The sequence below is a fragment of the Thalassophryne amazonica genome, chromosome 1, assembly GCF_902500255.1.
Source record: "Thalassophryne amazonica chromosome 1, fThaAma1.1, whole genome shotgun sequence".
NCBI classification, from domain to species: Eukaryota; Metazoa; Chordata; class Actinopteri; order Batrachoidiformes; family Batrachoididae; genus Thalassophryne; species Thalassophryne amazonica.
Window position 1 is genome coordinate 102,207,722 of NC_047103.1, and position 23,923 is coordinate 102,231,644.

Consider the following 23,923-nt stretch of genomic DNA (forward strand, 5'->3'; position numbering starts at 1 on the left):
GACTGTGGGGGGGTTCCCATGATGCACTGTTTCTTTCTCTTTTTGCTCCGTATGCATCACTCTGCATTTAATCATTAGTGATCGATCTCTTTTTCCTGGTTCTTTCCCTCAGCCCCAACCAGTCTCAGCAGAAGACTGCCCCTCCCTGAGCCTGGTTCTGCTGGAGGTTTCTTCCTGTTAAAAGGGAGTTTTTCCTTCCCACTGTGGCCAAGTGCTTGCTCATAGGGGGTCGTTTTGACCGTTGGGGTTTTTCATAATTATTGTATGGCCTTGCCTTGCAATGTGGAGCGCCTTGGGGCAACTGTTTGTTGTGATTTGGCGCTATATAAGAAAAAAGTTGATTGATTGATTGATAACTAAGGGATGGTTCAGGGTCACCTGATCCAGCCCTAACTATAAGCTTTAGCAAAAAGGAAAGTTTTAAGCCTAATCTTAAAAGTAGAGAGGGTGTCTGTCTCCCTGATCTGAATTGGGAGCTGGTTCCACAGGAGAGGAGCCTGAAAGCTGAAGGCTCTGCCTCCCATTCTACTCTTACAAACCCTAGGAACTACAAGTAAGCCTGCAGTCTGAGAGCGAAGCGCTCTATTGGGGTGATATGGTACTATGAACCTTATAATTAAGAAGAAGAATTTTAAATTCTGTTCTAGAATTAACAGGAAGCCAATGAAGAGAGGCCAATATGGGTGAGATATGCTCTCTCCTTCTAGTCCCTGTCAGTACTCTAGCTGCAGCATTTTGAATTAACTGAAGGCTTTTCAGGGAACTTTTAGGACAACCTGATAATAATGAATTACAATAGTCCAGCCTAGAGGAAATAAATGCATGAATTAGTTTTTCAGCATCACTCTGAGACAAGACCTTTCTAATTTTAGAGATATTGCGCAAATGCAAAAAAGCAGTCCTACATATTTGTTTAATATGCGCATTGAATGACATATCCTGATCAAAAATGACTCCAAGATTTCTCACAGTATTACTAGAGGTCAGGCTAATGACATCCAGAGTAAGGATCTGGTTAGACACCATGTTTCTAAGATTTGTGGGACCAAGTACAATAACTTCAGTTTTATCTGAGTTTAAAAGCAGGAAATTAGAGGTCATCCATGTCTTTATGTCTGTAAGACAATCCTGCAGTTTAGCTAATTGGTGTGTGTCCTCTGGCTTCATGGATAGATAAAGCTGGGTATCATCTGCGTAACAATGAAAATTTAAGCAATGCTGTCTAATAATACTGCCTAAGGGAAACATCTATAAAGTGAATAAAATTGGTCCTAGCACAGAACCTTGTGGAACTCCATAATTAACCTTAGTCTGTGAAGAAGATTCCCCATTTACATGAACAAATTGTAATCTATTAGACAAATATGATTCAAACCACCGCAGCGCAGTGCCTTTAATACCTATGGCATGCTCTAATCTCTGTAATAAAATTTTATGGTCAACAGTATCAAAAGCAGCACTGAGGTCTAACAGAACAAGCACAGAGATGAGTCCACTATCTGAGGCCATAAGAAGATCATTTGTAACCTTCACTAATCCTGTTTCTGTACTATGATGAATTCTAAAACCTGACTGAAACTCTTCAAATAGACCATTCCTCTGCAGATGATCAGTTAGCTGTTTTACAACTACCCTTTCAAGAATTTTTGAGAGAAAAGGAAGGTTGGAGATTGGCCTATAATTAGCTAAGATAGCTGGGTCAAGTGATGGCTTTTTAAGTAATGGTTTAATTACTGCCACCTTAAAAGCCTGTGGTACATAGCCAACTAATAAAGATAGATTGATCATATTTAAGATCGAAGCATTAATTAATGGTAGGGCTTCCTTGAGCAGCCTGGTAGGAATGGGGTCTAACAGACTTGTTGATGGTTTGGAGGAAATAACTAATGAAAATAACTCAGACAGAACAATCGGAGAGAAAGAGTCTAACCAAATACCGGCATCACTGAAAGCAGCCAAAGATAACGATATGTCTTTGGGATGGTTATGAGTAATTTTTTCTCTAATAGTTAAAATTTCATTAGCAAAGAAAGTCATGAAGTCATTACTAGTTAAAGTTATAGGAATACTCGGCTCAATAGAGCTCTGACTCTTTGTCAGCCTGGCTACAGTGCTGAAAAGAAACCTGGCATTGTTCTTATTTTCTTCAATTAGTGATGAGTAGTAAGATGTCCTAGCTTTACGGAGGGCTTTTTTTATAGAGCAACAGACTCTTTTTCCAGGCTAAGTGAAGATCTTCTAAATTAGTGAGACGCCATTTCCTCTCCAACTTACGGGTTATCTGCTTTAAGCTGCGAGTTTGTGAGTTATACCACGGAGTCAGGCACTTCTGATTTAAGGCTCTCTTTTTCAGAGGAGCTACAGCATCCAAAGTTGTCTTCAATGAGGATGTAAAACTATTGACGAGATACTCTATCTCACTCACAGAGTTTAGGTAGCTACTCTGCACTGTGTTGGTATATGGCATTAGAGAACATAAAGAAGGAATCATATCCTTAAACCTAGTTACAGCGCTTTCTGAAAGACTTCTAGTGTAATGAAACTTATTCCCCACTGCTGGGTAGTCCATCAGAGTAAATGTAAATTTTATTAAGAAATGATCAGACAGAAGGGAGTTTTCAGGGAATACTGTTAAGTCTTCCATTTCCATACCATAAGTCAGAACAAGATTTAAGATATGATTAAAGTGGTGGGTGGACTCATTTACATTTTGAGCAAAGCCAATTGAGTCTAATAATAGATTAAATGCAGTGTTGAGGCTGTCATTCTCAGCATCTGTGTGGATGTTAAAATTGCCCATTATAATTATCTTATCTGAGCTAAGCACTAAGTCAGGCAAAAGGTCTGAAAATTCACAGAGAAACTCACAGTAACGACCAGGTGGACGATAGATAATAACAAATAAAACTGGTTTTAGGGACTTCCAATTTGGATGAACAAGACTAAGAGTCAAGTTTTCACATGAATTAAAGCTCTGTCTGGGTTTTGGATTAATTAATAAGCTGGAATGGAAGATTGCTGCTAATCCTCCACCTCAGCCCGTGCTACGAGCGTTCTGGCAGTTAGTGTGACTCGGGGGTGTTGACTCATTTAAACTAAGATATTCATCCTGCTGTAACCAGGTTTCTGTAAGGCAGAATAAATCAATATGTTGATCAATTATTATATCATTTACTAACAGGGACTTAGAAGAGAGAGACCTAATGTTTAATAGACCACATTTAACTGTTTTAGTCTGTGGTGCAGTTGAAGGTGCTATATTATTTTTTTTTAATTTTTATGCTTAAATGGATTTTTACTGCTTATTGGTGGTCTGGGAGCAGGCAACGTCTCTACGGGGATGGGGTAATGAGGGGATGGCAGGTGGAGAGAAGCTGCAGAGAGGTGTGTAAGACTACAACTCTGCTTCCTGGTCCCAACCCTGGATAGTCACAGTTTGGAGGATTTAAGAAAATTGGCCAGATTTCTAGAAATGAGAGCTGCTCCATCCAAAGTGGGATGGATGCCGTCTCTCCTAACAAGACCAGGTTTTCCCCAGAAAACAGTGTCAGTGCATTTTTATTGTTCCTATTGCAATCTGGCAGCTGTCCAGGTACATCACAGTGTTACACATACATTTGTACTGCGTTTGGAGACTCATGCACACGACACGTGCACAAATCAGTCCGGGTGGGTTGGAGCACAGTCTGGATGTTGGGACAGCTGTCCTCTGCAATTCCTATTCCCTCCCCAATGTGGCAGGAATATTTTTTTTTTTTTTTGATGTTCCACCTGATTTGGTGTGGCTCGTGCTCATCTGTACTCAGTGTGATGAGTCCTAATGGATGCAGTATAGACTGTACCTCTCCTTTGAGTGTTATGGTTAGGAGACTGGACTGTTTCAGGGCATGGGCTCAAATGCAAGGAACAGAGTGGGTTGTGAACAAAAATATATTTCTCTACAAGAAGGAAAATAATAATGCTGCACTGGGGGTGCCTGCAGAGTGGAGAGTCTCCCCGCTCGCGGCGGTGGAATTTTGGGAGCTGCAGGTTCCTGAACCAGTCTTGAGAATGAACTGAGATCTTGGAATGTTCAGAGCTGGGACCAGGTGGGACACACAGAGCAGAGGCCAGGAACTAGGAGAACAGAGGATAGAGATGGTGAGTGACTGCACTCATAACACTGGCCAGGTTACCTTGAATATAGCTGCGAAAAGCTCCGTCGTCTTAGCGCATGGAAGCAGCAGGAAGACAAGATCAAGGTCAGGAGTCTTGGAGGAGCTGGAAGCCTCAAGAATCATCAATGAGCTTCAGGGAATATGAGTTAAGCATGGAAGACTCACTGCTCCAAAGAGTGGTAGCCCAAGGTTGTGCATCACCGCGCATCAGATTCATCACATACATGACTCGGCTGCTGTCGGTGGTGTACTGCGAGGGTCACTGATAGAAAAAGAGTGAGCACTGCATGAGAAAAGTGGCACAAGTCTCAACACAACCGGCGAAAGGATCAGGATGGCAAATAAATGGTTCAGGAACCGGAACTACAGCTGCAGACGGAGGATCTAATTGCAGCGTGGATGGAGACACAGAAGCCCATGTGGCAGAGGAATCTGAAAGTTGTGTGGCTAACGAAGTGAGCTGTGAGATGCAAGTGTCTGACTGTGTGACCTGAGCTGCGAGTTGAGAAATGAGTGAGTCTGAGTCTGTGTCCTGGACAGAAAGGTTCTGTACTTGGTTTCCCATGGAGTCTAAGGTCTGCTGGATTTTTCCCAAGAATTGTCCTTGAAGATTGAGAGCCTGCTGAACGGAGTCTCCCACTGAGTCCATCTTGTTTGGCCAGATACTTCTGTTATGGGTAGGGGCCCGGAGGGGACCAGGCCGTTTCTGGCTATGGACGCAAATGCTGGGACCAAGGAACAGAGTGGGTTGTGAACAAAAGTTATTTATTTACAAGAAGGAAAATAATAATGCTGCGCTGGGGGTGCCTGCAGAGTGGAGAGTCAGCCCGCTCATGGCGGTGTAATTTTGGGAGCTGCAGGTTCCTGAGCCAGTCTTGAATGAACTGAGATCTTAGAATGTTCAGAGCCGGGACCAGGTGGGACACACAGAGCAGTGGCCAGGAACTAGGAGAACTGGGTGTCTGGGAACACCAGGAAAGAGAATATGGTCTAATACAGGAATTAGAGAGCTGGCCAGGTTCCCTTGAATATAGCTGTGGAAAGCTGTGTTGTCTTAGCGCATGGAAGCAGCAGGAAGATGAGGTTAAGGTCAGGAGACTCAGAGGAGCTGGAAGCCTCAGGAATCATCAAAGAGCTTCAGGGAATACCGGGAGCATCTGAAACCTTGAAGGATCTAGCAAGTATCTGGCAATAGCTGAGCTGAAACTCAGGGTTTATGTAGCCTGCTGCTCATCAGTTGCTCATACATGGCAGGTGTGTAACTGTGATGAGTGGTGAAGTGCAGCAGGTGTGACTCAGCTCTGAGTGCACCATCTGGCAAAACTGGACAGGGAGGCAGACCATAACATTACCCCCCCCCCCCCCCCCCCCCCAATGGGATCCTCCTGGCGACTTCCCGGGTTTGTCAGGATGCAGTCTATAGAACTCTCATAGGAGAGAGGAGTCCAGGATCAGGTTCCTCTTCACCTTCTGGTCCGTATCCCTCCCAGTCCACCAGGTATTAAACCCACAACCCCTGTGTCAGATGTCCAGGATCTTATTGATGGTCCAGGTGGGATGGCCATCAATGATCCGGGCAGGAGGAGGTGAGGGTCAAGGAGGACAGCGGTCACTGATATTAACAGGCATGAGTTGTAAGACATGAAAAACAGAATGGATCTGTAGGGACGGAGGCAGACATAGCTGAACGGCTGTGGGATTGAAAATCTTGTCAACAGCAAAGGGTCAGATGAATCTAGGGGCCAGTTTTGGTGATTCCGTTTACAATGGGATGTCACAGGAGGATAACTAAGCCTCCTGCCCGGGGTTGTAGGCAGGGATCAGGGTCCTCCTCCGGTCTGCATGGCTGCGGGTCCAAGCTTGGGACTTCTGGAGAGCAGCATGAGCCTCTTTCCACACCCCACGGCATCGTTGAACATGAGTCTGGACAGATGGGACTGCGAGTTCCTCTTCTTGTTCAGGAAATAGAGGTGGTTGATACCCCAGGGAGGCCTCAAAAGTTGAGAGCCCGGTAGCTGAGGATACTTGACTGTTGTGGGCATATTCCACCCAGGGCAAATGAATGCTCCAGTCCCTCCAGTGGGCTGCAGAGATGCATCTTAGGACAGTTTCAAGGTCTTGGTTAGTGCGCTCGGTCTGTCCATTAGTCTCAGAGTTGAAACCAGAAGAAAGACTGATCGAGGCCCCCAGAGTAGGTCAGAAACATCTCCACACGGGAGGTGAACTAGAAACCTCGGTCGGAAACTATGTCCAGCAGGATGCCATGGAGCCGGAGGCTGCGGTAGACCAGGAGGTCCACAGTCTCCTGGGCTGAAGGTGGTTTCTCCAGAGCAACAAAATGGACCATCTTAGAGAATCTGTCCACGGCTGTGAGGACAATGGTCTTCCCGTGAAAGGCCGGCAATCCGGTCACAAAGTCAACCCCTATGTGGGACCATGGGCATCCCAGGACCAGGAGAGGTTGGAGCATACTGGCGGGGGGTGGGGGTCTTTCCATGGGCACATACCAACTGCAGATGTCAGCTTGACAGGATGGCCACCAATAACGGCAGCGAATTTGATCCAGGGTCCTGTGGATTCCAGGATGGCAAGCTAACTCGGAGGAGTGGATAAACTGGTTCATGGCAGGACGTGCCTCTGGGGACACAAATATACGTCCAGGAGGTCCTATGCCGGGATCAGGATGGCGAGTAAGTGCTTCCTGGACTAGGCTTTTGACCTCCTATGTTAGGGCCCCCACATCCATGGACTTGGGGACAATGGAGTCCGGAGTCTCTGATGTCGTGGAAGTCGTGGGCTGGAAGATCCTGGAAAAGATATCTGGTTTGCCATTCCTCCTCCCTGGTCGATATGTGATGGTGAAATTATACCAAGCCAAAACAGCGCCCACCTGGCTTGCCGGGAATTCAACCTCTTAGCTCTTCGAACGTACTCTAAATTTTTATGGTCAGTCCATACTGCAGCTCCCTCCAGCCAATGTCTCCACTCTGTCAGGGGTTCTTTCACAGCTAACAATTCCCGGTTGCCTACATCATAATTTTTTCTCAGCGGATGTTAAGCGCTGTAAATAAAAGGCACATTCAGTTGCCCTTTGGGACAATACTGCTCCGACCCCTAACTCCGAGGCATCCACTTCAACAATGAACTGTCTCTCAGGCTCAGGTTGGGTGAGTATTGGAGCTGTGGAGAAGCGATGTTTCAATGTTTTGAATGCTGTGTCAGCTTGTGAAGTCCAGTGGAATGTGACATTGGGTAATGTCAATGCAGTGAGGGCAGCGGTGGCCTGATTGTACTCGTGAATAAAATGTCAATAAAAATTGGTAAACCCCAGGAATTGTTGCAATTGTTTGCGGGTTGACAGAATGGGCCAGTCAGTAACAGCTGTAACCTTGGCTGGGTCTGGTTCAATATGGTTTGGCGAGATGATAAATCCGAGGATGGAGACAGTTTCCCGATTTAATTTGCACTTTTCAGCCTTAACGAAAAGGCAATTTTCCAGAGGTCGCTGGAGGACTAGACAGACATGACGGGTGTGTGAACAGGATCAGGTGAGAAAATCAGGCTGTTGTCTAGGTAGATGAACACAAACCTGTTCAGGAAGTCACGGAGGACATCACTGACCAATGCTTGGAATGCTGCGGGGCATTGCTCAGGCCAAATGGCATAACCAGATATTTGAAATGGCCGATCTGAGTATTGAAAGCAGTCTTCCATTCATCCCCCTTCCGGACACAGACCAGGTGATAAGCATTCCGCAAATCCAATTTGGTAAATTGGGTCACCCCAAACAGGGAACTGAATGCAGAATCAAGGAGGGGAAGAGGGTAGCGATTGCTAACCGTGATGTCATTCAGTCCCTGCAAATCAATGCAAGGGCAAAGAGTACCGTCTTTTTTCCCCACAAAAAAGAAGCTGGCACCCCGGGTGAGGACGAGTGCCGGATCAGCCTGGCTGCCAGAGAGTCCCGGATGTAGGTCTCCATAGCCTCTCGCTCTGGGCATGAGAGCTTGTACAACCAACTGGACGGTATCTCAGCACCTGGAAGGAGATCTATGGCACAATCATACGGCCTGCAAGGGGGAAGCGAGAGTGCTCGATCATTACTGAAAACCTCAGCGAGGCTGTGGTACTCAGGCGGAACAAATGTGAGATCTGAGGGATATTCGACCACCTTTCTGGCAGAAACGCTGGGCGGAACTGAGGAATGCAGACACCCGCGGTAGCAAGCGTCACTCCACTAAGTCACAGCCCTGGATGGCCAATCAATCTAGGTGTCAAGGATTTTATATAGTTCATGCTCTTATTATCATTTATTTTCTTTAGTTTATGCTTATATTATTATTATTTATTTTCTTATAGTTTATGCTTATTATTTTTCCTCTTTGTGAGAAGAGGAGATTTTAGAAAGAAAGACTTGTTGACTGCATTCTTCATGAGTGAGCAAGCTATTTTTCATTTTACATAAGTGCCTTATCCTGCTGTGGGAGCCGCAAGGTTCATGTCGCAGGAATGGAAGGTTCCAGCAGTCACCTTGTCCCGATATCTCCCTCTTGCAGACATGACTCATGTGTAACCTCTCCCGACTGTCCTTGTTTGTTTTTTCTCATGTTGAACTAAATAAAAGGCTGGGCCAGAGGAGGAGATTTTAGGAGAGCTTTGTAGCTGAGCACTTACAAGCTGCTTCATTGTTCTCCTCCTCTGCGCAGAGCAAAAAATATATATTTGTCTCTCTCTGACTGGTTTCTTTTCAGTGTTTGTGCCTCTCATTTCTTTAAAAACAGGGTGCAAACCCAACAGTTATTTCTTGGCGCCCAACGTGGGGCGTCGACAGATCTTCTCGAGCGAACGGAAGGAGACACGCCGCAGACCGTGCACGGCCGATTCCACTAGAGGGATCGAAGGAAAGTCCTGAGGAGTGAATTCTCCGTTGGGCCGGTGACTATAGACGTCCACCTCCGCTCGCCGCAGTAGATTGACGATGCCTCCGAACCAAATGAGGGGCGCAACAAATTAACGTAAGTAATTACTGCCTGCCTGTGAGGAAAATATGTTGAGGAGGGGTTAGAGTCCCCATCCAGAATAAAGTGCGGGGGAGGGAGTTAGAGTCTCCGGTCCTGCCAGCACAGGTGGCGGAGGGGTTAGAGTCCCCATCCGGCTGAGAAATACAGGAGGAGTAAGAATAAATTTCAGGAGAAGCAGTTAGAGAGACGCAAATTAATTGATTATTTCAAAAGTGAAACTAACTGTTTGTGGTATGAATGAGAGAAAATTCTGTTTTTGTTATTTTGTTGTAAGGATTTTGTTGTGTTATTTATGTATTATTATTATTTTTCTTATTTTTTTTTTTTTTTGGTGAGGGCTTGTCTGTAATTGCAATTATTGATGTAATCTGTAATTTATTTTGTATATGTGTGTGAGAGTTGGAGCGGTTGTGTGTGTGTGTGTGTGTGTGTGTGTGTGTGTGTGTGTGTGTGTGTGTGTGTGTGTGTGTGTGTGTGTGTGTGTGTGTGTGTGTGTGTGTGTGTGTGTGTGTGTGTGTGTGTGTGTGTGACAGTGTCGGACTGTATGTGTGGTATTGTTTGACTGAGTATTCCTTAGTAATGATAAAAGACTGAGACTGAGTGACTGAAGCACGGACAGCTTGATATCCCATTTTATCAGGGGATAAAAGTGGAGCCGTTGTCTGCAAAGTAGGTCATTTTAAGTCCATACGCACCACACTCACATATTTCTGACGAGTCTGCAAAGAGGGGGATTCCAAGGAAGGTCCGCCCCACGGGGTAGAAGCTTGACCTGAACTTTGCAGAGTGAAGGGGAATAGGTGACCAACATGGGAAACACATGCAAATAAGCCCCTATTTCAGGGCGACGAAAAATACATGCACAAACGCAATCTGGAAAATCTGAAGTACATAACTAAATGAAAAAAGAAATATGGCTTTTCAGGTAAACTGGTCATGACAGATTGTGAAGGTTTGGTGTTAAAGCTTACAGCAGCAGCAGCAAATAAAAAGGGTAACAGGAAAGTAAGAAAAGAAGGAGAGAGAGAAAGTGCAAAAGTATGGCTCAGTGAAGCACGGATGAGAGTAGAGGTCATAAAGAGGAAGAAAGACGAGAAAGGAAAGTCAGAGGGGAAAGTAATGTTTGTAAAACCTGAAGATAATGAGACGGCCGTGAGAGGGACATTTACAGGACGTGCTGCAGACGGCACGGTCCTGCCATACGGGAATGAGGAAGATTCGGCAGTGGCGTTACAGGCTCAAATAACCGATCTAATGACCAGAGTTAAAAACAAGTTTAAACAGAAAGCGGACTATGGTAAAATAAATGCGTGTAAACAAAAGGCAGATGAGGATGTGGATGATTATAATCAGCGTTTAGGGACAGTTTTCCGTGCAAACAGCGGTATACCGCATAATGATGATCAAGCGGGAGCATATCAAAATCAGCTGAAACAAGCCCTCCTGAATGGTTTGAAGCCAGAAATTAGTGCATGGATTAGAAAACACAATGTGACCACTGACTCAGATGATATGATTAAGATACTGGACGTAACAACAAACACACCAATAAGTGACAACATTAATGAGTTACCAGAAAAACAGATAACAATCACAGTGGATATTCATGGAGCATGGTCATTACCACTCCTGAAAGAAAGACCTGTGGTGACTCTAAAGGTAAATGGACAGGACATGGATTTTCTCTGTGACACAGGAGCATGTAGGACAGTGATAACAGACAGACCTCCCGGAACTAAATTTGCAAAAGAAGTCATTTGGGTAAAATCTGCAAATGGACAGGTGAATTCAGAGAAAATATTGAAGTTTGTCAATTTTGAAGATCCTGAAACGAACCAAACTGCTTGTGTCTCTGTGGTTTATTCGCCCCATTGTCCAGTAAATTTACTGGGATGAGATTTGATGACTGCCTTATCTATAGGAGTCACGCCAACAGTAGGTGGTATGAGAGCTGTGAGACAGCCCGCTACTGTATATACAAATTTGGCCCAGGCCTGGCAGTACTCTTTGGATCTGTCGGCGTTGAGACAAACTGAACAATTATTAGAGGAAGGTCTGATGACCTGTGAAAACAGAGAACATGTAGTAATGATGTCACCAAAAGATCTACACATAACTATACTATTCACTCCACAAAAGGATGAAAGGTATGGAGCAGGATTTCTGAAGATTCCATCAGAATTACAGACAGTAGCACACCTATACACAGACAGAAAACCACCTCTGTGTGTAGTGTAGTGCTGACCCAAAGTGCAGACAAATGGTACAGAGGAAAACCTGAGGCTGTGCCGCATATTTCACTGACAAGGGCAGACACTCAGTCCTGGAAGGACCTTGGAGGAATTGCTAAAATAGCTGAGGAAGCGACTGATTAGCATGAAGCAGATGCAGTGTCGGTGTGGGATTTCAGTCCATCCACAGGCTTGTATCGGAAATACATGTTTGTAAGTGCTTGGATGACACCGGTGATACATGAAGTAGATCTGGACGATTGAAATTTAACAACATCTGTGTTGTTGACACAGGAAGATGAGACTTTATTGGCCAAACTGCCTCCTCATCTCTGGGTGAATGCACCCACAGATGTAGGACTGTTGAAAAATATTCCGCCAGTCAAAATTAAGCCACGATCTGATTGGAGACCACGGATTAAACAATATCCATTAAAACCTGAAGCAGAAAAAGGAAATGATGACTTTCTTAGGTATCTGTAATTATTGCAGAGCCTGGATTCCATGTTATGCAGAGAAGGTGCAGAAATTGCAGGATTTAATACATTCTATACAAATGGATATGACTGACAAAATACAGTGGAATAAAGAAGCTGAAGAACAGTTTACAGCTCTTAAACAAGAACTTGTGAGTTCCACAGTATTATCTCTGCCCAATTATGCCAAGCCATTCACTCTCATGGTGGACACAAAACAGGGATTCATGTGTGCAGTCTTGCTACAACAACATGGTAATAAAAATAAACCAGTTGGCTATTATTCCAAACGTTTGGATACATTCTTATCGCCTGCTAGACAGATAGCATATACAGCAATGCTACTGTCTCAGCCACATATTACCATTGAAAGATGCAACACCTTGAATCCCGCCACGCTCCTACCTACTGAGACAGACGGTGAACCGCACGATTGTTTGGCAGACACACAGAAACAACAATTACCTCGACCAGACTTAACAGATGAACCATTTACAAATGGACTACATTACTTTGTGGATGGCTCATGTTTCAAAGATTAGAAAGGACAGACATTAACAGGCTATGCTGTTGTTCAATTACCAAATACTGTTATTGAAGCAAAACAGATCGATCATTTTAAATCAGCCCAAGCTGCAGAACTCATTGCATTAACCAGAGCTTGTATCTTGGCTAAAGGACAGAAACTGACAGTCTATACAGATAGTCAATATGCATTTTCAACAATTTGGTTCTTTGCAAAACAATGGCAACAAAGAGGTATGATAACCTCTACAGGGAAACCAGTGACACATGCAGGCTTACTCACAAATTTGCTAGAAGCAGTGACATTACCATCACACCTGGCATTATGTAAATGCGCAGCCCACACCAGAGGTACAGATTTTGTCTCCAGAGGAAACTGTCTCGCAGACAAAATAGCGAAAGAAGCAGCAGCTGGTCGATATGGTACTTCTTCTATTTACACAGCTCAGACAGACAATGAACCATTAATAGATTCTGACCTTTTATTGGATATGCAAAAACAGGCACCAGCGCAGGAATGACATTTGTGGTTGAAAAATGGGGCAACCCCAAACCCCAAAGGACTTTATTGTGTACATAACAAACCCATCCTACCCAAAAGCTTATTCAAAGCAGCCGCAATTGCGACGCATGGGTTAACGCATGTGTCAACGGGGGGGATGGTATATATGGTAGACCAATACTTTACTACCTATGGATTTAATTTATACTCAAAAAAAATTTTTGTAAAGCCTGTGTTACCTGATTGAAACAATCAATCAATCAATTTTTTTATACAGCGCCAAATCACAACAAACAGTTGCCCCAAGGCGCTTTATATTGTAAGGCACAACCCACAGGGAAATATAAGACCCCGGAGAGGGCAATTCCCAAAACCACAGTATCCTTTTCAAATTGTTCATATGGACTTTATTGAACTAAATCGATGTGGACCTTATCAATACTGTCTAGTATTAATTGATGCCTTTTCAAAATGGGTAGAAATTGTTCCATCACAAAAAGCGGATGCTTTAACAGTAGCAAAAGCACTGTGTAAGACAATTATTCCGTATTATGGAATACCAGAGACATTGTACAGTGATAATGGAACACATTTTGTAAATGAAGTTGTACAAAGAGTAGCAGAACACATGAAAATTAAGTTAAAACATCATTGTGCTTACCACCCACAAAGTGTTGTGAAAGTGTAGGTACACGGACCCACAACAGGGGGCGCAATGAACGGACAATGGAGAAAGGTGAATAACAAGTTTTACTGTTGTGAAAAGAGCACAACCAATACAACAATTAATAATTTGGAGTTTTAAGCCGAAATCTGCTGGTGTCGTGTGGGCAGGCTCGAAGGTAGGAGACGTCCGTCCTAGTCGAACCGGAACCACCCAGATCTCCTCTGCCACCAAACCCCAGAAGTACTGGAACCGCCAAGTCCCGAATCCCTAGGTGGCCACTGCCTCCGCTCGTCGGATCCGGTACTGCTGGCGGGAAAGAGCACAAACACACAGGTATGGATGCGACAGCACCCAGTAGACGGAGAGGGGAGAAGCCGCCTCCACCTCTTGTCACAATGAAGCAGGAAGGTGAGTACTTATCCAAGCAAGTAGCTTTCTGTAGTCAGCTGTCCTGAAAAGGTTTAACAAGGTTTATCAGAGTCTTCAGTATATACTTGCAGAGAAGGTTACCTTAATCTCAAGGCGATATCTCGGCACTGAGGTGGAGACGCCGTTCTGCTGATATACCTCTGTGTTGAGTGGAACAGCTGTGTCCAGTGATGGGAGACAGCTGTCACCCTGGCTGCTCCCGTAAGGCGGCAGTGCCCTCTGGTGCCTGGAGCCCGCACTCCAGGCAGGGCGCCCTCTTGTGGTGGTGGGCCAGCAGTACCTCCTCTTCAGCGGCCCACACAACAGGACCCCCCCCTCAACGGGCGCCTCCTGGCGCACGACCGGGCTTGTCCGGATGGCGACGGTAGAAGTCGGCCAGGAGGGCCGGGTCCAGGATGAAGCCCTTCTTCACCCAGGAGCGTTCCTCGGGACCGTACCCCTCCCAGTCCACCAGATACTGAAAACCCCGGCCCATTCGACGGACGTCGAGGAGCCGGCGCACAGTCCAAGCCGGTTCCCCGTCGATGATCCGGGCAGGAGGTGGTGCCGGACCCGGGGTGCAGAGGGGTGAGGTGTGATGGGGCTTGATCCTTGACACGTGAAAAACTGGATGGATCCGCAGCGAGGCCGGGAGCTGGAGCCTCACTGCGGCGGGGTTGATGACTTTAAGGATTCTGAAGGGTCCGATGTATCGTTCCTGGAGTTTTGGGGAGTCCACTTGCAGAGGAATGTCCTTGGTGGACAACCAAACCTCCTGCCCAGGATGATACTTGGGGGCCGGGGCCCGCCGCCGGTCTGCATGTTTCTTCGCCCTTGTCCGGGCCTTCAATAAAGCAGAGCGGGCGGCACGCCACACCCGACGGCACTTCCGTAGGTGGGCCTGGACCGAGGGCACACCGACCTCTCCCTCAACCACCGGAAACAGGGGGGGCTGATACCCCAACCACACCTCAAAAGGGGAGAGGCCGGTGGCTGATGACACTTGACTGTTGTGGGCGTACTCGATCCAGGCCAGGTGGGTACTCCAGGCCGTCGGGTGCGCGGCTGTCACACAGCGTAGTGTCTGCTCCAGTTCTTGGTTGGCCCGCTCTGCCTGCCCGTTGGTCTGGGGGTGATACCCGGACGAAAGGCTGACCGTGGCCCCCAGTTCCCGGCAGAAGCTCCTCCAAACGTGCGAGGTAAACTGGGGACCACGATCGGAGACGATGTCTGATGGTATCCCATGCAGACGGACGATGTGGTGGACCAAGAGGTCCGCGGTCTCCTGGGCCGTTGGTAGCTTCGGGAGGGCCACGAAGTGGGCCGCCTTGGAGAAACGGTCCACTATCGTGAAGACGACGGTGTTTCCCTGGGACGGCGGGAGACCCGTGACAAAGTCCAGGCCGATGTGGGACCAGGGGCGATGTGGGACGGGCAGCGGCTGTAGCAACCCTGAGGTCCTTCGGTGGTCGGCTTTGCCCCTGGCGCAGGTGGTGCAGGCCTGGACGTAGTCCCGGACGTCGGCCTCCAGGGACGCCCACCAGAAGCGCTGCCGGACGACTGCCACGGTCCTTTGCACCCCAGGGTGACAGGAGAGCTTAGAACCGTGACAGAAGTCCAGTACTGCAGCTCTGGCTTCCGGTGGGACGAAGAGTCTGTTCTTTGGTCCGGTTCCGGGGTCCGGGTCACGGGTCAGGGCCTCCCGGACGGTCTTCTCCACGTCCCAGGTGAGGGCGGCCACGATAGCGGACTCCGGGATGATGGGATCCGGGGGATCCGACGGTTCCGTTTTGACTTCGTCTTCGTGTACCCGGGACAATGCATCCGATCTTTGATTCTTGGTCCCGGGACGGTAGGTGATCCGGAAGTCAAAACGGCCAAAGAACAGTGACCAGCGGGCTTGCCTGGGGTTCAGCCGCTTGGCGGTCCTGATGTACTCCAGGTTCCGATGGTCAGTGAAAACCGTGAATGGCACGGCTGTTCCCTCCAACAGATGTCTCCACTCTTCGAGGGCCTCTTTCACCGCAAGGAGTTCTCGATTGCCGACGTCATAGTTCCGTTCGGCGGGGGTCAACCTGCGGGAAAAATAGGCACACGGGTGAAGGACCTTATCGGTCTTCCCGCTCTGGGAGAGCACCGCTCCTATCCCTGAGTCCGAGGCGTCCACTTCAACCACTAACTGGCGGCTAGGATCGGGCTGCACCAGAACTGGTGCAGACGAGAAAAGCCGTTTCAACTCCTTGAACGCGGCTTCGCACCGATCCGACCAGGTGAAGGGGACTTTTGGTGAGGTCAGGGCTGTCAGGGGGCTAACTACCTGACTGTAGCCCTTAATGAACCTCCTGTAGAAATTAGCAAAGCCGAGGAACTGTTGCAGCTTCCTACGGCTTGTGGGTTGGGGCCAGTCTCTCACCGCCGCAACCTTGGCCAGATCAGGGGCGACGGAGTTAGAGGAGATGATGAACCCCAAGAAGGACAAAGAAGTGCGGTGGAACTAACACTTCTCGCCCTTCACAAACAGGCGGTTCTCCAACAACCGCTGTAGGACCTGACGGACATGCCGGACATGAGTCTCAGGATCCGGGGAAAAGATGAGTATATCGTCTAGATACACGAAGACGAACCGGTGCAGGAAGTCCCGCAAGACATCGTTTACCAACGCTTGGAAAGTCGCGGGAGCATTAGTGAGACCGAACGGCATGACCAGGTACTCAAAATGACCTAACGGGGTGTTAAATGCCGTCTTCCATTCGTCTCCCTTCCGGATCCGAACCAAATGATACGCATTCCTAAGATCAAGCTTGGTGAAGATTCTGGCTCCATGCAAGGGAGTGAACACTGAATCCAACAAGGGCAACAGGTATCGGTTGCGAACCGTGATTTCGTTCAACCCCCTATAATCAATGCATGGACGAAGCCCGCCATCTTTTTTACCCACAAAAAAGAAACCAGCACCCATCGGAGAGGTGGAATTCCGGATCAACCCGGCAGCTAATGAGTCCCGGATGTAGGTCTCCATTGATTCGCGTTCCGGCCGTGAGAGGTTGTACAGCCTACTGGACGGGAACTCACTGCCTGGAACCAAATCAATGGCACAATCATACGGGCGGTGGGGAGGAAGCGTGAGAGCCAGATCCTTGCTGAACACGTCCGCGAGGTCATGGTACTCCGCCGGCACCGCCTTCAGATTGGGCGGGACTCGGACCTCCTCCTTAGCGTGGGAGCCGGGAGGAACCGAGGAACCTAGACACTCCCGATGGCAGGTTTCGCTCCACTGAACCACTACCCCGGACGGCCAATCGATCCGGGGATTGTGCTTTAGCATCCAGGGAAAACCCAGGACCACACGGGAGGTGGCCTGAGTCACAAAGAACTCGATCACCTCCTGGTGGTTACCTGACACCACCAGAGTTACTGGAGGTGTCTTATGCGTGATTGGTGGGAGTAGGGAGCCGTCTAGTGCCCGAACCTGTACAGGCGAGGTAAGAGCCACCAGAGGGAGCCCTATCTCCCTGGCCCATCTGCTATCTAACAGATTCCCCTCAGAGCCCGTGTCCACCAGTGCTGGGGCCTTCAGGGTTGAATCCTCATACAGGATCGTGACTGGGAGTCGTGTGGCAATGTGGGTGTGTCCCACGTGAATGTTTCGGCCCACCCCTGGCCCAGTCTCTAGGGGCGGGCGTTGGAGTTTAACCGCTCGGGGCAGTCGCTTGCAAGATGCTCACTCGAGCCACAAACAAAACAAGCTCCGTAGGCCCGCCTCCTTTGTGCTCCAGGTGCCCTAAATGTTGCCCTGCTCGTGTCCATAGCTTCGTCAGCAGGGGGAGCCGTAGGCACACGGAGCGCAGGAACAGAGGAGCATGGGGAGGGCAGAGCTCGGTCGGAACCGGAAGGGAGAGGGACGACGCGTGCCTGGCCGCGCCCTTCGCCTCGTTCCCGACGGCGTTCTTCTAGCCGGTTGTCGAGTCGTATGACTAGATCGATGAGCCCATCTAAGTCCCGTGGTTCGTCCTTCGCCACCAGGTGCTCTTTTAGGACCAGTGACAGTCCGTTTACAAAGGCGGCGTGGAGGGCAGTGCTATTCCAGCCGGATCTCGCCGCCGCGATGCGGAAGGCGACTGCATAGGCAGCTGCGCTCCGACGCCCCTGTCTCATTGACAGTAGCGCGGTTGAAGCGGTCTCTCCTCTATTGGGATGATCGAACACCGTTCTGAGCTCCCGCACAAACCCATCGTATGTATGAAGGAGCCGTGAGTTCTGCTCCCAGAGCGCTGTAGCCCAAGCGCGTGCCTCCCCGCGAAGCAGGTTTATTACATAAGCTCCATACGGTTCTGGAGGGCTTATGTAAGCTTCTGGGGACGGAGGAAGGGACCGTTGAACGACCAGTGGAACGTCACTCTCACGCGCAGGGTCCTCGGGAGGGAGAGCCGCAGCGGCGCCCGGAGGGCGCGCTTCCACTTGTGCGGCGAGAGCCTCCACCCTGCGGTTTAGGAGAACGTGCTGCTCGGTCATTAAATCGATCCGAGTGGTGAAAGCGGTGAGGATCCGCTGCAACTCACCGATTACCCCTCCCGAAGACGCCGACGCGCCCTGTTCTTCCATTGGCCGTTCAACAGCCGGTTGACGCCCCTCGGGATCCATGATGCTGGCCGAGATATCCTGTTGTGAAAGTGTAGGTACACGGACCCACAACAGGGGGCGCAATGAACGGACAATGGAGAAAGGTGAATAACAAGTTTTACTGTTGTGAAAAGAGCACAACCAATACAACAATTAATAATTTGGAGTTTTAAGCCGAAATCTGCTGGTGTCGTGTGGGCAGGCTCGAAGGTAGGAGACGTCCGTCCTAGTCGAACCGGAACCACCCAGATCTCCTCTGCCAAGTCCCGAATCCCCAGGTGGCCACTGCCTCCGCTCGTCGGATCCGGTACTGCTGGCGGGAAAGAGCACAAACACACAGGTATGGATGCGACAGCACCCAGTAGACGGAGAGGGGAGAAGCCGCCTCCACCTCTTGTCACAATGAAGCAGAAAGGTGAGTACTTATCCAAGCAAGTAGCTTTCTGTAGTCAGCTGTCCTGAAAAGGTTTAACAAGGTTTATCAGAGTCTTCAGTATATGCTTGCAGAGAAGGTTACCTTAATCTCAAGGCGATATCTCGGCACTGAGGTGGAGACGCCGTTCTGCTGATATACCTCTGTGTTGAGTGGAACAGCTGTGTCCAGTGATGGGAGACAGCTGTCACCCTGGCTGCTCCCGTAAGGCGGCAGCGCCCTCTGGTGCCTGGAGCCCGCACTCCAGGCAGGGCGCCCTCTTGTGGTGGTGGGCCAGCAGTACCTCCTCTTCAGCGGCCCACACAACACAAAGTGCAGGATTAGTGGAAAGGACAAAGGGCACAATAAAAATAAGATTAAGGAAATGTATGGAAGAGACAAAACGAACCTGGATTGAATGTTTGGACCTAGTAAAATTGTATATGAGAATAACACCAACACCATCAGGTTTAACACCATTTGAGATACTTTATGGACGACCATATCGTCTACCAATTTTTGACATGGATACTAAAACAGCAGATGAGGAACAAACATTAGCAGATTTTATGAAAAAGACATTAACACAGAAAGAGATAACTTAAACACATTGACTGCCGAATAATTTTGATCTTCCACAGGACGGCCTTCCAGTAGTCCAGCCAGGAGACTGGGTGTTCATCAGAGTGATTAAGAGGAAGAACTGGTCCAGTCCTCGTTGGGAAGGTCCATACCAAGTGCTGTTAACAACACCAACTGCAGTAAAGATAGCGGAGAGACCAACGTGGATACATCTAAGTCACTGTAAGATACAGCGGGTGTTGGCTGCCTCCACAGTGTAAGGGGAAGTCTGGCTACAAAGGGAGTCTATTTAATTAGCAATAGATTGTCTCAATGCCAGTGAAGCAGGGAGATCCTTGCACTATTAGGTGAGGTTGGTTAACAACACTGTATCCTAGCAATCATGACTGAACTACAGCAGACCCCGGAGCGGCGTGCTCAGCGCCGCCGCTGCCGGACTGTTGGTAGGGCAGCCGGTTGCGTTGTGATCTTAGTGTGTTTTGTGCTCCTTGGATTCCTGGTCTGGTGGTTGACCCAAGAATTGCAGCTCACTGTGGACTGAGCCAGAGAACAACGCAAGCAACGTCAGAAGAGGTTTATTCATAATGTGAATGAGACAGATGGACACCCTCATATATACCATACTAATATGTGGTACAGATATGTTCATTTATTGGCTATGGAATTACATGTTACTAATTGTTATGTTTGGTCGCAAATGCCTATATCCTCAACACAGCCAGCTCTGACGGCTAAACCGTACCCTGCTAGGGTGACAGAATGTCTTATCATACGGATGCATAATCAAACTGTATTTCGGGGGCAGCAGTTCTCAGCAAATCTGATAAGATGTAACACCACTTGCCTCAGTGCAACCACTTATATGATAGGGATTTCAACAGAGGACGTACAAGCGTGCCCAAGTGCTGCTCCATTGACTAGATTGAAGGGAAACGCAAAAATATCATCATATGTTAAATTGTCATCACAACGGCCATTCCCAATTTGCTTTTACGGGACAGGGAATAAAACTGTAGGTAAAATTAAGAAACGTCTGTGTACCCAAACGTATGTTTTATCAAATAATTTAAGCCTAACCAAAACATAATATGTGGATGGTACTTATCTTCATCACATTGGTGTTGTATGGCTGGGGGGGCCTGGTTGCCTTTTTGTTTCTGTCTTTTGGTTTTCCTTCCAGGTGGCTTGCATTTGGGACTGAGTGGCTGTGTAGCTGAGGTTATCAGGACCTCACCCTGATCACCTGCGGCTCGTCAGGACTCACAGCTGTGGTGCATCTATATGGATTGGAACATGGTGGCATTTAAGACTGGAGTATACAGTGTGTATTTGCCAGAGACACGACCTTGTGACCAGACGGGTGAGATCGTCGTCTCGGGAGCCATCTCATCATCAGTGGATGCAGAGAACGTCCAGGGTTTGATGCACGGTCTGTGAAAGAGGAGGGGGTGAGGTCTCACGCTCGTCAGCACACTTCCTGAGGTACGTTAGATTTTGTGACTAACGTTTATACAGTCAGTAAATGTGGTGTCCCTCACACCTTATTATATTGAGCTGTACGTTAGTCATGTATCGGCTTCCACTGCAGTGGAGTTTTGTGAACTGGATGTTCCATGCCTGCAGGTTGGGAAGCTGATTAGTAATTAAGCCAGGAAGTGTTTGCTGTTTATGTACACCTTTGAGTGGTCTCTCTGTGTGTAGAGTGTGGACTCACATAATGGTTCCTTCTTTCACAGACTCGGTTTGTTGCGGCCACCTGGGGGGTGTCGGCGCTGCTGGGAGCGCACCGTATCACCACCACGCCAGACCGCACACTCTTTTGTTGTTTTGTATCACATCACTGTTATGTATTAAATTCAGTTAGCCTTTGTACCGTGCTCTGCTTATTTCATACTGGGTCCTTCAAACGCTGGTCGGTTCTCCGAGCTGCGTCCGACACATAACAATTGGACGGGGATGTAATTATACAGGCTCCTGTCCATGGGGAACGGATGAATCATGTGCTTATGTTAGTAAGTTTTTGCTACCACCTGTAAATGGTACTCCGGTGTATGATGACATCTATTGGCTTTGTGGTTCCAGACTGTACATGAGTCTCCCACCAAATTGGGGTGGTGTGTGTGCACCTACCCAGGTGACTGACCATACATATGTGGTAGTGCCAAGGACCTCCACAGAGAAGAATGGCAGCACCAGACGGAGGAGATCGATATACCCAGATGTGTTACCACATGATCACATGTGGGGCTCAGATGTACCAAAGGACCAAAAATTGTGGTCTGTAAGAGATAAAATAGCACATTCACTGTTCCCCTGGATAGGAGTTGTAAAAAATTCATTAATGATTGAAACTCTGAATTATCGATTGGGTCTGTTCATGAATGTAACTGAGAAAATAGTAGCAGCTCAAAACACTGAAATAGATGCTTTACGTACCATGGTGATGCAAAATTGCATTGTTTTAGACTTGCTTACTGGTTCACAGGGAGGAGTTTGTGTTCTGCTGAACACAACATGCTGTACTTTCATCCCAGACTCCATTCATTCAGTGGATGTGCAGGACGCATTGGAAGAGCTGAATAAACTTCGTGATGCAATGCATAAAGACACCCTAGCCGTGAACCGGTGGAATCCCTGGTCCTGGTTGACTTCAGGACCATGGTGGCAGTTACTATTGAAAATGGTGACACCAGTTATTATAGTCCTAATTCTGATTGGACTTTGCATGTGTTGTGTGATCCCTTGTATCAAAACAATGGTTGGCAAAATGGTGTCAAATACATTTGTACAGTGTAATCTGGCTTTCCAACAAACTATGCCAAAATATCAAGCATTGAAACAGTCAGACCTTAGTGGAGAAAACTATAATGACTGTGTTGAGAATTATGATGATATTGAAAAGCTCACAACTCCAGTTCAAGCTTGAACTGTTGACGTGATGAGTTAACACACTCTTAGCCTATGAAGCTTTAGCTGAAAATGTAATAAGACAAGTGGTTAAAGTGGACAAATTTTCTATTGAAGTGTGTTTTGGACATGACAAACTTATGTAAATAAACGATAAACAGGGAGGATTATGTCAAGGATTTTATATAGTTCATGCTCTTATTATCATTTATTTTCTTTAGTTTATGCTTATATTATTATTATTTATTTTCTTTAGTTTATGCTTATATTATTATTATTTATTTTCTTATAGTTTATGCTTATTATTTTTCCTCTTTGTGAGAAGAGGAGATTTTAGAAAGAAAGACTTGTTGACTGCATTCTTCATGAGTGAGCAAGCCATTTTTCATTTTACATAAGTGCCTTATCCTGCTGTGGACGAGCCGCAAGGTTCATGTCGCAGGAATGGAGAGGTTCCAGCAGTCACCTTGTCCCGATATCTCCCTCTTGCAGACATGATTCATGTGTAACCTCTCCCGACTGTCCTTGTTTGTTTTTTCTCATGTTGAACTAAATAAAAGGCTGGGCCAGAGGAGGAGATTTTAGGAGAGCTTTGTAGCTGAGCACTTACAAGCTGCTTCATTGTTCTCCTCCTCTGCGCACAGCAAAAAATATATATTTGTCTCTCTCTGACTGGTTTCTTTTCAGTGTTTGTGCCTCTCATTTCTTTAAAAACAGGGTGCAAACCCAACACTAGGGATTGTGCTTCACTACCCAGGGGTACCCCAGAACTACAGAAGAGGTGGAAGGAATAACAAAGAATTGGATTTGTTCACGATGGTTACCAGAAACAATCAGTGTGACTGGTTCAGTCTGATGGGTCACTGATGGAAGTGGAGTTCTGTCCAAGGAAGTGACAGAGAGAGGAACAGACAAAGGAAAAACAGGAATTTGGGCTTTGGTAACAACTTTCTCACTGAGAAAGTTGCCCTCAGCCCCCATGTCCACCAGTGCGGAAATAGAAATGGACGATCTCCCAAAAAGGATCATCACTGTGATTTGGGTGCGCCCAGATGATCCACCCATGAATTTTGCCTGACTCACCCGTAACCCGGTGTCTATGGGTGAGCCTTTCCTTTTGGCGCAACGGGGCAGTGGGTGCGGACATGTCCCTTAGTACCGCAACATAGGCATGCTCCAGGTGCCAGTCTCCGTTCTCGTTCTTCAGGGGTCAATTTGGCCCTGCCGAGCTCCATAGGCTCATCGGCAGAGGGAGCTGGTGAGCTGGAGTGGGGAAGCTCAGAGGGGCATGGGGCAGCCTGAGTGGAGGTGGACCTATCTAACGCATGACAGCTAACTCATCTTTCAGTGGATTGCAAAGACCTTTAATAAAGATGCTTCGGAGAGCTGATGAGTATCAACCCACCTCCGCAACG